The following is a 12,182-nucleotide window of genomic DNA, read 5'->3' as shown; positions in this document are numbered from 1 at the left end:
GAAAATGTTTAACATTAGGCCCTATTCATATGTATATGTATTATGTGTGAGATTGAACTTCAGTCCTCATGTGTGTTATTTTTCTGGCTACATTAAAGTATATTTTCATGTAGGGGACTCAAAGGAACAAGCAGGCAATTTCTGAGGATATCAATGAATTCTTGTCAACGTTTAAAGTTTCAAACTTAATAGTTTCCTATGAGCAGTAAAAAGCTTTGCAATTATGAGCCATAACTTTTATGAGATGCTGAGTGTGTTGCTTCAAGATCCAAGTAGACCCCGCGCAGTGAACAGCTAGTATGACGATGAGAGAAAATCTCCATAACATCAATATTTTTAAAGTGAATTGCAGTGTAAAACACATAATCGTCCACACGCTGTGGACACTATCTATTTAGATGGGGAATCAAAGTGAAAGCAGATGGGACTGTAGGCTAAAATACTTTCCACTTGAAGTCGACCGCTCTTGTTCGGAGCTCTCTCAGTAGCTGGGCTCGTTCCAGACGCCTGGCTGGAGAAGTAAAGCTCAAACTACTTGGCTCCCACCACTCTCACCACACTGTCGTTGGGTAGAGCGTTGATTTACGACACAAGTCCTCTTACTGGACTGGATGAATCCAGGGCAGAGATGAAGAATTGCACCCAAAGAATCCAGACACAACAGTGTATTTTTTTGTGGGCATTCAAAGTATTGTTGCATGTTGTACATGTACACAGCTGCTACTACTGAACAGGAAAGAATAGCACATAAGGACATAATGCCCAGGAGAGTTTAAGAATACAAATTGTGATAAATTCCTATGGTGTATGTTGTTGTAGTGTATGTACGATTTCAATTTCTGACTTTATGCAAATAATTATTTAAGATTAAGTAGTATTATAACATGTACAGCTTTTGTTTACTGTACTTAAGGCTCTGCATGCCCACACAGGTGTTTTCAATTATTCTGGCTAATCTGCTCAGGTTGAAGTTAGGCGGAGCTATGCATTGAATTATGTAACTTATAAAATTTCCCTTTAAAACTTGCTTATTCAAAGTTAAGAAAATAAGTTTGTTAACCTTTAACCAGTTTATACTTAGAATGAAGTTATGAGAATGACAAAGGTGTGAGTTGTCCTGCCCTTAAAGCAGCAGGATGCAGATTGGAACATTTATGATTAAACAAAGTTATCTTTATAAAATGGTCACTATATCCCGACAGTAGTGCATTAGACAAGTAATCTGAAAAAAAATCATGTGCCTCTGTGTCCTCCGGTGCTCCTAATGGCATCTGCAAGATTTCACAGACCTGAGCAAAACAACCAATCAGAGCTGAGCTGGAGCCTTGCCATCTCTGAGCAGCTGTCAATCACTCACAAACTCTGATCAAATGGACAAACTAGGCAGCGCTGATCAAATATGAACACATATTCTGTTACTGTAATGCCTATTTCTCGCATAAAATGTTTTCAGAAACATATTTTAGTGTACTGTTTAGCTGTAAATAGGGAAAGTTTGTGTGGCCGCCATGTTGAGATCTATTGAGGAAATACCAAGCACCGCCCACCAGCCGGAGCAAACTTTCTCAAAAATATACTGCCTACTGCTGCTTTAATGCAACAAAGCTAACAGGAGATTAAAAGAGATGTCAATTAAGCACAGTCTGCACACACACACAGACACACATAGACAAGAAATATGGTTTAATCAGCTAAAATAAGTCAAAACACCTGTTGGGGCGTACCAAGAGTGTGTAGGGCTTTTAATAGGCTATGTTCAGACTGCAGGCAAAAGTGGTCCGAATCAAATTTGTTTGGGCATATGTACAGTGTGTGTGAAACAGTGTCAACTGCACAAATCACATGGAATCTAATCTTTTCAATTCTGATTTAGGGTCACTTCACTTTATGTGGTCCTAAATCAGATAAAAGGTCAGATTTTTTGCAATACGACCAATGCAAGTCTGAACAGTCACATTGGAATTCATGTCATATTTACTGCATCCACACACACCACCACCGTACAGAAGTAGCAGCCATTGCTCCACAAAAAGCCATAATCGAAAATGTGTCTCCTCATCCTTGTCCTTGTTATCATCCGCTCACGAATTCGCTGTCTTCCACTGCACATCGACTTATAAATGAACCCGTAAACACTAACTTCAGAGGCCTCCATGTTTACTTCCGTACGACAGCATGCGGCGTGTCACCTCTTTGTTATTGTTCTTTGTTCCCCTCTGGAATCTGATATTGGCCACATTTAAAAAATAATTTGAACAGCAAAAAAAAAGAAAATCATATCAGAGCAAAAAATCGAATTTGAGCGCTAAGGCTTGCAATGTGAACGTAGCCATAGTGTAATCTCTTCCACATCTTCCAGTAGTTGCATTAAAGTCACAGTATTATTCATTGAGCTAGAATGAGCAGCCTTGCTCTGTTTTCTTATTGAGTTTTGCATCTGCAGGCGCTAGAACACTCAGAAAATAGGTGCTATGTTCATACTAGCTGTTTCAGCCCTTATTATTCCTTCACTTATATACACTGACATTTTAATTTAACTCTCCAACTGAATTTTCATATCAAGCAATTAGGTTATGTTTTCCGTGTCTCTCCATTAAATGCACAACACTCAAGCATAGTATACTTTGGCCTTTAAAGTCAGCAAAGCGCTCACAGACAAATGAGGTGCACAAAGCATGCGGTATGTGGTTAATGGAAACTGGAGAGGCTCTTTCACACCCGTCTGTAACACACACATGTAAACAGCGATCAGAAAAAAAGATCACAGCTCCTGACCCAACCACAAACTGTGCACTGTGCAGAGGGATGTGAAGTCTGAGATAAGGTAAGATGAGACAAAATAGCAGAAAATAAAAGATAAGTTAGACAGAAAAGGCACTAAAATGCTCTCGGACTTGCTTTTGATGAATTTGCTTTTCTATTCAGTTCAACTTTATCTTCTGGTAGATGATCATGCCAATGCACTGATGAGCAGATGACTTTATATTTATATTGTTTTAATGATGTTTAATTATTTAGCTACTTATTTTAAGGCCCTGTCTACACGTATACAGATATTTTCCCCCTTCGTTTAAAACAGAAATCTATCCAGACGACTTTTGTTTTACAAAATATCTCCGTCCACACTCAAACACAAAAACGAATGCAAAAGTTTGCCGTAATATTTACATGTCACCACAAGTGAGATCACAAGTTAAGTATATCTTTGTTGGCGCATGCCCATTACACAAAGCAACAATAGACATGCGCGAAATAAGGAGAGGACGTGATCGTTTCCCAAACGTCCTGCATTCAAATTTCTACTTAAGTAAAAGTATGTAAGTAAGTATTGCCGTCAAAATATACTTAACGTACCAAAAATAAAAGTACTCATTATGCAGAGTGGCCTATTTCAACTGTCAATGTTTCTTTGTACATGTCCCTTACAAATAAACTAATAAATAAATAAAATAAAGAATGTGTTCATCAGGATCATCAAGAGGGTTGCAGGATCAAAACCCGGCTTGGGGCCCTTCTGTGTGAAGTTTGCAACCCTGAATAGGATAAGCGGTTACAGATAATGGATGGATGTGTTCATCACTTTAATGTTACAGCTGGTGAAGGTGGTGTTAAGTTTAACTACTTTATATTCCCCCAGGGATCAATAAAAATGTTATCTTTTTATTAAGCTATAATATTACTGCATAAATTATTTTTTCCCTCCAAAATGTAGTGGAGTAGAAGTATAAAGTGGCAGAAAATGGAAATACTCAAGTAAAGTTGAGTAAATGTACTTAGTAACTCCCCACCACTGCCTGGATCTAGCTCACTGAAATTGAGTGCAGTCATTTTTAATGTTATCAATTACACCTGTGCCTTCCCTGCTATGACATGCCTGGGAAAAGGGTCTATTAAATTTTGTTAATTATGACAAAAACAAGGAAATAAAAATGGAACCCAATTATTTGTGTCACGGCTGGGCAGTTGCATGCAAAGGAGAAATAAAAGCTATGTGAAATTGTTAGCAAGCACTCTGTGGCATTCAAAGCTATAATGCAAAATAAATGGGCCAAATACATAAGCACTTTGTTTATACATTGACAGGAGGGACTCTAAAAGAGCAATATCAATGTGCTACAGTGTACAGTGGATCTTTTATTTGTATATAGTTGTAAACATAAAGGTTTGAGTGGAATAAAGTTGGGTGAGGGAGCTCATATCAGTGATATTCAGTGCTTGTCCTCAGGATCTAGACTACTGCTTGTTTTATATAACAAAAGGTTGTTAATTGCAGTTACTGGCATTCACCTGGGATCCCAGCAGTAGCTCAGTTCTTGATTAAAATGAAAACCAACTAAGCTCTTGTTTCCCATGCATGGCCAGGAGGTTAAAGAAACCACTGCTAAAGAATCGTGCCTGTTTCTGAGCTGAGAGAGGTTCCAGGAGTCATTGTGCAGTTTTATGTGAAAGTTTAAATGTGGAAAGTTAAATGGATTTTTTTTCAGCTAAAATATTTGAGCTGCATTTTTTGGTGTGCAGAGAATAAAAATGATAATGAAAATAAGGGAAATTTAAGAGCTTTAGCTGAGGAAGGCACACAAATCACTAACTCCTGTGTGACTGTGCACCTTTGTGTGCTAACATCCCCATTCAATGTTAGCAATCTCACCACTCCTCATTGAGCTGTGAGGATAGTGAGCCGAAGAGAAAAAAAAAGCACTTGGCAGCTAAGCACTGCCATATGTTCTCGATTCATCGTGTGCACCATAATAAATCCTCAAAGCGGTAGAGAGTGTGTGTATTTGATATAAACATCATCGGGGATCATCATAAATTATTGTTGCCCCTTTGGCTGCAACTTTATTATTGTACCCCACCCTTTTCCCACAGCCAAGTATCATATGCAAATGAGAGAAAGTGTGCAGTGACTGAAGAGGCTAAGTATGTCAGTCCACTGTTCAAACCTCAAGGCTAGCAGTGATACTCAAGTCTGGTGGGACCGTGCTGGAACCCCTCTGGCTCAAAGAAAACACAAACAGCCGTGCTTTACTGTCCTCCGTGCCATCAACACAGAGCAGAAACACAATTATTAAAGGCCAGACCCTAAAAGGCAAAGGGTTTAAACAAAGATCCAGATATCTTTAATCACACTGCTAGTCGGGTTAAATCCAAATTGCTTGGGAATCCCTTTCAGGCCTCAGTGTATTTTGATGTCAGGAGGTTAATTAGCATCGGGGATTAGATATTTCTTTACGTTCTTAATCAGGTGGTCGAGTGGAAAATGTTCAGCCTTGAATAACATGTTCGCCACTGGAGCCAGGCATGGGAACTTTTTATAAACTTATAAAAGTTACTAAGCCTATTGTCTGCCACCAGCCCATTATTGTTTTTTTAATCTATATTTCTCGGTCTATTTAAAGGGTCATCAGTCACAAATGGTTGAATCTGTCAAGAATAGGTTCATCATTTATTAAGCTCAGAACATGCAATACTACAAGAGGCTGAAGGCTGACTATAACCCTGAGTGATTTTCAAGGAGTTTGCACTGGTCTGTGAAATAGCCGCCGGAGCTGCCACATCAAACATGTCTGATATTTACAAACCAGGAGAATCTGAGCAGAATAAGGTTTTAGCTGGTCAACAATGGCAGTCTGAGTGCAGCATGCAGAAGTCAGTTTTTAAACCTGCAGTAGGCAGAATGTTTTTGGCACCATTGGGCAAAAATTCCATAATAACCTTTCAGCATATTGTAATTCAAGTGTTCTGAGAGAAAACTAGACTTCTGCACCTCCTCATGGCTCTGTTTTCAGGCTTTAAAAGATCTAAAGGAGACTTTGGCCAATCGCAGGTCATTTCAGGGACGGCAGACTCCAGCTCGGCTCTGATTGGTTGTTTTCCTCCGGTCTGTGAAATCTTGCAGATGCCATTAGGAGCACTGGTGGACACCGAAGGACACAGAAGCACATGATTTTTTTCAGATTACCCGTCTCATGCACTACTGTCAGGATATAGTTGCCGTTTTATAGAAATAACTTTTTTTAATCATATTTGCTCCAATTCTACCCACTGCTGCTTTAAATGAATAATGCAAATTCTCATGTGTTTTAAAAGCTTTAACTATTTACCTGAGTTGAAGGTGTTTTCATATTTGGTGCCCTGAACTGATGTACATAATTTGATAGACATAGTCTGTTCTTTTTGTTATCAGTTCTACATAAAGCTGAATGCACAGTATTCAGAATCAGAAATACTTTATTGATCCCCGGGGGGGGAATTGGGTTATGCTGTTCAGTATTAGGACAGTAATTTCTAATATTTTCCAGAGTAAAACATGTACAGTTTTAATATATGATAGTTTAATAAGAAGAGAGTTGGAAATGACTCATGCCTTCTTCTGGTCTTCTTACTTATGCCTGTCGACGCATGTTTTCATAGTCGCAGATTTATGTCCCTGAGATGGATAGTGCTGGGATGTCTGTTACAGCAGGTGTTGAATGCTGTCAGGAAACTATGTTTATGTGCCACTATGAGGCCACTTTACCCCTGGATGATTTCTAATCTTTCTCCCTCGGCACCTGTATACTCTACAGGATTTGCAGGTTGGTTGATCATTATATGGGAAAACTTTTGAGATTTTAATATATTCAATGTTTTTCTCTGAAAACTGCCTGCGGCTGTTTTTATAGCAGAGGCATACTAACTAGTGTTTCTCCCCATGTTTCTATGATTCACTATAAGAACAAGAGAGCTGGAATCTGTTTGCATTCGGTCAATCAATGTGACTCTCCAATGAGTTTGCCCAACACAGAGCCAGATTCCCATAGAGATAATGAACTAAAGAAAATAGTCCCAACTCTCTCTAACAAGGTTAGATCAACATAGAGCTAAAAATGGGACAATAAAACAATTTATTTTAGAACCTTGAGCAATGTTGTGAGGTTAAAGATTTGATGAAAGAAAATATTAATATTTGGCTTATTATGTGGTCTGAATTGTTTCTGCCTGGGCTTCTAGATAGAGACAAACAGAGGAGCCAACTGCTTCATCTTTTCCCAAACCTTAACCAAAGCCTGTTTTGTCTTTCAGAAATCTTACCAAAATGACCTTCAGCAGAGGTTTGGCTATTTGCCAAAAAAGAAACCTACTATTTTTTTTCTTTTTTTAAATGGTCTTACAGATGATTTGTCATGGGTATAACTCTCTAATCATAACCCAATTTTTAACAGAATAAAAGAAAGAATTCTTGGAAAAAAACCTTTACAAATGTCAAACAAGGATGTAGAAATGTGATAAAGGAGTAGCTTATTTACCAATATGCAGTACAAGAAAGCACCCAATAGACGGCAGACCTCGATTACCTGTTTAGCCTGAAAGTGGTGCCAGAGAAAGAAATGTCACGGTGGGAGCCCCTTAAATCAATACTGACATCAATAAGTTTGTTCTTCCTGCTGGAGCATGATCATGGCATTACTCCTGTGGAGTTAAGGGTCAGGAGAAACCGGTTGTTTTGAAAATTGAAGGTTTGGCCTGATAGCAGTGCAGTGGTGCTATTAGCAGGGTCTCCCAGACTCACTTTGGTTTGGGAGTGTATACTATGCACTATGACTTTCTCTTAGATGTGTACAGGCACTGGCAATTACAATTTTGCATTTGAGACTTTTCAAGTGGATAGCAAGGAGACATGGTAAGCTTGGATAGTCTAAACCGATACGTCAAGATATTTATCCATGTACTCTGCTGCTCTACAGTATATTAAAATAGGAAAAGAGGCTTTTGTTTTGACAGAATCAGTTGAGGGCACAGTGGTTTTCCTAAGTCTCTACAAGAAATTTCCCAACACAGAATCAGTGATGGGAAACACTTCGTCATCAGCGCAGCAGCACACTGCTGTGAGTCATTATACTGTACAACCGCAAAGCTCTCCATTTTCATTCATGCCATAATGTTTTGGCTCGTCAGACTGACAGACTGCTGCATCTTTTGCCCAAATTGGCGTAATTACAACCGTTGTCATTATAAACTCAGATTAGTTGTCGGCCTTAATGGCCCAACATAAAAGTCTTAAAAACAGTTACATCATCATCATTTTAATTTATTACAGTATTTTACAGACATGTCATTTTGTAGCCTCCCCTTAACAGAACAAAGAGAACCTTAACTTGGCATAAACAAACACTCTCATCAACAATCAAAGAGGATAACATATGCCAGTTGTAAAATTATGCTAAAATTAAGTTTATTGTGTTGCTGTCAAATAAATCAAGTGGTGTTTTTTTTTACAGGGCATTCAGCATGAAGCTGATAATTTTGTTGCTATCCAACATCATCATTGTTTTGTTCTTTGAATTGCTTCAAAGAAATGGGTCAAAAATTTAATTTCACACATCAAAGCATTGACTGCAGTTAAATGCAGAACATTCAGTGCTGTTGTAACCTTATATTGTAAAAGTAATACTCTACAAACAAGCTAAAACAGAGATGAATATATTCACATTTGTCAAACCATAAACGCCTCATACATAATTTATTGAATTCCTAGCTCATCATGGCTGTCTCCTCCACAAACCGCTGCACACAATAACTGCAACAAATCACCGAGGCAGAGTGGGAATTAAGCTACGGGCTGCATTGCAGTAAATGCTTCTGCAGCAGGCCTACCACACGATGCCTGATGAAAATGAATTAACAATGAAGGAGGGATTTAAATGCAGTAATTTAATCATGGCGAATTTTAAGACAAAGTTTAAAAGGGGCGAAACAAATCATAACAAAGTAAAGCCTGGAACACAAGCAGATGGCCTAGTAATGGGGAAGCAGGTTGGGCTGGTTGCTAAGTGACAAGGGCTAAGATGAGGGTCCATAGTTTTGGCCGCGGTTTTGCAGGAAAAACACTTCCTCCCATCCCTAGTCTGAGCCACCCTCTTTCCCCATAGGGCTGTGGTTCTGACGCTGGCGGGGCAGGACAGGAGGCAGGCCTGGCCAAATGAGAAACAGACCCCTCACCCCAGTATTGCCTATTTCTCCCTGTGGCTTTTTTGTTTTCAAAGAAAAAAAGAACGCTCTCCAAAAAATAGATTTGGGGCTCGCGTGCCAATGGGTTTCGAAACCTTTTTTTTTCCACTCCCTCTAGTCACGCAAGTAGCCTGGCAAAGACCTTGAAGAGAGAGCAGGGGAAAAAAAACAGAACTCACAAGAGACAAGAGGATCGGAGGGGGAAAAAAAGTCTCTGTGGAGTGTTTGGAGAAAGGATTGTGGTAAGCTGAGGTTGGAGCATCCCTGGAGCCTGGCCCTCTGCTGAGGGAACAAGCAGCGGAGACTTCTGTGCAAGCTGCAGGTATGAGGGGTTTATGGGTAATCCAAGCATGAGCAGAGAGACCTCTCTCTGGTCTGGGCCTCATTTTAACTGGATGGTAGCCTGGGCTTCTCCAGAGAAGAGTCTGATCCTCACCAAAGGGCTCTGCAGACAAAGCAGCTCACACCCGAATGCAAAGATCCATTCCTATGTCCATAAGCCCATATCCTTCACTGTGATTCACTTCACACACTGACTGATCTCTGCAGCTGGTATTCATCTATTATCTGTCACATCATATACTATGTCATCAAGATGAGATCACCTGCCCAGATATAAAAAAGAGAGACATTATCTTGCCCTTGTTAACTACCTTTGAAAGTCTGGCCTATTTTGGTAGCTTCATTATAGAAAGTGCTTTTGAACATAAGACAGTGAGAAGGACCCGTGGCACAAGCTCTTCTGCAGAAGCCATGTTAAAACCATTATATCCTCAGTCGTTAAAGTCATTATGCCTTCAGGGCTCCATAAGCCTCTACTGCTAAAGAGCATGAAAGAACTCTGGAACATTTGAGTAAGGGTTAATTTTTGGCTACCTTTAATGTCAGGTAAGGCATGCAGCATGAAACACTCGGCCCTCTGACCAATATGGGTCTCTGTGGTCCTCATCCTGTGCCCCAGTGACTTTTCAAAATTGGAAAACTCCATGGAAGGATTTCTCTAGGAATTTGTCTCAACACTGAACACATACACTGTGGGTTTGAGTGTAAAATCACTATTATAATGAAGTCAGTCGGACAATTAAAGTCCAGTATATATGCTAATGGTTTGACCTTCAGTGTAGCTACTAAAATACAGTATGTAGTTCTAACTCACACAGGCTCCGCCCTCTATTGGACTCGATGGTAATAGACGCACGTGCTGCCGCAGCGGTCGTCACCAGCGGAAAGGAGCTGGCGAAAGATATCGGCAGCAGGCTTCTGTGGAACATACCGGACACCGATGAAATATGGTCGTCATATTTCTCTGCAGATGAAGCCGGTTGCCTCAGCAGGGATGACGAAAACAGCGGCTGGAGAGGGGACTTCGACGGCAACGACTCATCGAAGAGTCGGAAAGAGAATCCGTTGCTGCTGGCGTACTAATCTCGGGGGCAGCACTCGCAGGCCGGGCAGGGCCGGTGGCTGCCTGAACACCGCTCTCTGTGGCCTGTGACAAGGCACTCGTAAGGCAGGAGTCGTAAAGATCCGTCCCGGCAGATTCTTTAAGCGTCGACTCCATCTGTGGAGATCTAGCAGTCCAGTGGCAGTGGACAAATCGCCGAATCCTCACAAGAGAAAGGATGCCATACTGTATACTGTGGTGACGCACCGTATTCGGTAGGCACGTCCTGATTGGCTGGCTACGTTTATGCAGATCTCAGTGGGTGAACGCGTGCTTGTGATTGGAGGACATATTACCCATAGAGTCCAGTAGAGGGCTCCGCCTGTGGATATAGAACTAGGGTTACAATATCGTAACCTTCATTTCACCGAAGTACAAAATGATTGTGATACATACATTTGCAGTGTATTGATAGGTTTATTAATAAATACATAATTTTGGCTTAGTATCTCTGTTTAGGAATTGAGTTTCCCACCCATCAGCATATAAACAAACATTTCAAATGTCAAACAGTCTTTACTTGCCTCACAGGTTCGGTACACAGGTGAGCAGTCAGATAAGGAAACCATAGCCGACAAAGGTAAAGCAAAAACGTGGTGAGGAAAAAACAGGCTTCAGAAAAGTTCAGAAAAAACAAGATAACTAAAACTAAGAAATCGCTGGAACGCTTGACTCGGGGAACAAAGACAAACTGGCACAGAGACAGGAAAACACACAGACTAAAGACACTGGGGAGGTGAGTCTAACTGGGCGAAGGTGAAACCAATAGGGGCGGGGCAGGTAATCACACAGGCGGGAAACACACAGGAAGGAAGGTAGGAAGTAAGGTTTCTGAAACGAGAGGAAAGTAACACAAAATAAAAGAGGAAATAATAACTGAATATAATAAACAATAAAACACATTACCTATAAGGAGCAGGACAAGACATGACATTCCAATGCTTTCCCCACCATTTTTAGCATTTCTTTCTCTCAATATTTTCAACTATGCAAGACCACAGGATAATGGTGCAAGACCAAAAAAGGACAAAAGGCCCAATTTTTGAACCAGAAGTCTTACAGCAAAGCAGCGCTACATTACATACGTTACATCATACATTACTAGCCTTTTGAGACGAAAGGTACGCATTAGATCCTGTTCATTAGCTGGCAATTCCAAGTCAACCAAATTTGACTGCAGGTCTTTTTCTGAAAAGAGACCTTTAACATTATAGTGTTGACCAAAAGATTTCCATCTTTCAGGTTGATTTAAAGGTCTGATCTGTTGCACTCTTGGTAACCAATTGTTGTTTTAGTCACCTGCAAATTGCCTGGTAAGATAAATATTTCACTATAATTAAAAATTCTCACTGGCCAAAGAATCTACCATATCACTGCACCCATTTCCAGGTGCTCTACTAAGTCAAATCTGATTAAAATCAGGCGCTGTGTCTTGATGTTATAATTGCTAAAGGATTGAATTTGTAATTCATCATGAAGTGTAATTGTGCATAGCCAGACCTCCATTATCAACCTCACAGATGTCTGGAGAAATTCAATCTGAGCATTTAAAAGGGTTGAGACAAACACTGTGTCCCAATTTCACTACATACTAATTGTATACATACCGGTATATACTAAAATGCTAAAGTACATTATAAGACTTGCACCAATGGATGACTTGCACTGATAGCAATAACCCATCAAACTGTAAGCTAGAATGCAACTGTCAAATGCAATTTAAAAAGAGAAAACATAGAGAGATTTA

This window comes from Sebastes umbrosus, chromosome 7, assembly GCF_015220745.1.
Source record: "Sebastes umbrosus isolate fSebUmb1 chromosome 7, fSebUmb1.pri, whole genome shotgun sequence".
NCBI lineage: Eukaryota > Metazoa > Chordata > Actinopteri > Perciformes > Sebastidae > Sebastes > Sebastes umbrosus.
This window is presented reverse-complemented; position numbering follows the sequence as displayed.